Source organism: Rhipicephalus microplus, unplaced genomic scaffold (genome assembly GCF_043290135.1).
Source record: "Rhipicephalus microplus isolate Deutch F79 unplaced genomic scaffold, USDA_Rmic scaffold_71, whole genome shotgun sequence".
In the NCBI taxonomy this organism is placed as follows: Eukaryota; Metazoa; Arthropoda; class Arachnida; order Ixodida; family Ixodidae; genus Rhipicephalus; species Rhipicephalus microplus.
Window position 1 is genome coordinate 548,445 of NW_027464644.1, and position 1,373 is coordinate 549,817.

Genomic DNA, 1,373 nt, shown 5'->3' on the forward strand with positions numbered 1-1,373 from the left:
TTAACCGAGAGTTTTCAGGTTCGAGCCCACCAGGGGACGGTGTGTCGCTTTTTTCTTTGCGCTGATAGCTTTGAAGATATGTTCTGATGGTGGTGAGAGGGGAGCACGACTGTCTCCGTGGCGCCATTGGCTAGCGCGACCGGCTGTTAACCGAGAGGTTGGAGGTTCGAGCCCACACGATGGTGGTGCGGCGTTTCTTTTTCTTTGGGCTGTTAGCTCTGAAGAAATGTTCTGACAGTGGTGAGAGTGGAGCACGACTGCCTCCGGGGCCCAATTGGCTAGCGCGATCGGCTGTTAACCGAAAGGTTGGAGGTTCGAGCCCACCCGGTGGTGATGCGGCGCTTTTTTTTCTTTGGGCTGATAGCTCTGAAGAAATGTTCTGATGGTGGTGAGAGTGGAGCAGGACTGTCTCCGTGGCGCAATCGGGTAGCGCGATCAGCTGTTAGCCAAAAGGTTGGAGGTTCGAGCCCACCCGGTGGTGAAACGGCGCTTTTTTTTCTTTGGGCTCATAGCTTTGAAGTTATGTTCTGATGGTGGTGAGAGTGGAGCAGGACTGTCTCCGGGGCGCAATTGGCTAGCGGGATCGGCTGTTAACCGAAAGGTTCGAGGTTCGAGCCCACCCGATGGTTGTGCGACACTACTTTTTTCTTTGGGCTGATAGCTTTGAAGATATGTTCTCATGGTGGTGAGACTGGAGCAGGACTGTCTCCGTGGCGCAATCGGATAGCGCGATCGGTTGTTAACCGAAAGATTGCAGTTTCGAGCCCACCCGTGGACGGTGTGTCGCTTTTTTTTTGCTTTGCGCTGATGGCATTAAAGGTATGTTCTCATGGTGGTGAGAGTGAAGCACGACTGTCTCCGTGGCGCAATTGGCTAGCGCGATCGGCTGTTAACCGAAAGGTTGGAATTTCGAGCCCTCCCGGGAGTGGTGTGTTGCTTTTTTCTTTGCGCTGATAGCTTTGAAGATATTTTCTGATGGTGGTGAGAGTGGAGCACGACTGTCTCCGTGGCGCAATTGGCTAGCGCGTTCGGCCGTTAACCGAAAGGCTGGAGGTTCGAGCCCACCCGGGGGTAGTGCGGCGCTTTTTTTTTCTTTGGGCTGATAGCTTTGAAGATATGTTTGATGGTGGTGAGAGTGGTGCAGGACTGTCTCCGTAGCGCAATTGGCTAGCGCGATTGGCTGTTAACCGAAAGGTTGGAGGTTTGAGCCCACCAGGAGACGGTGTGTCGCTTTTTTCTTTGCGCTGATAGCTTTGAAGATATGTTCTGATGGTGGTGAGAGTGGACCACGACTGTCTCCGTGGCGCAATCGGCTAGCGCGTTGGGCTGTTAACCGAAACGTTGGAGGTTCGAGCCCACCCGGTTGTGGTGCT

At 53.8% G+C, this 1,373-nt stretch overlaps 1 non-coding gene across 1 annotated transcript; it reads left to right on the top strand.

The window, feature by feature from the left end:
• Window positions 1–1,000: 1,000 nt before the first annotated feature.
• On the top strand, window positions 1,001–1,074 carry TRNAN-GUU (transfer RNA asparagine (anticodon GUU)). Its single transcript has one exon. It is a non-coding gene; the product is annotated as a tRNA-Asn (tRNA).
• The last annotated feature ends 299 nt before the right edge of the window (window positions 1,075–1,373 follow it).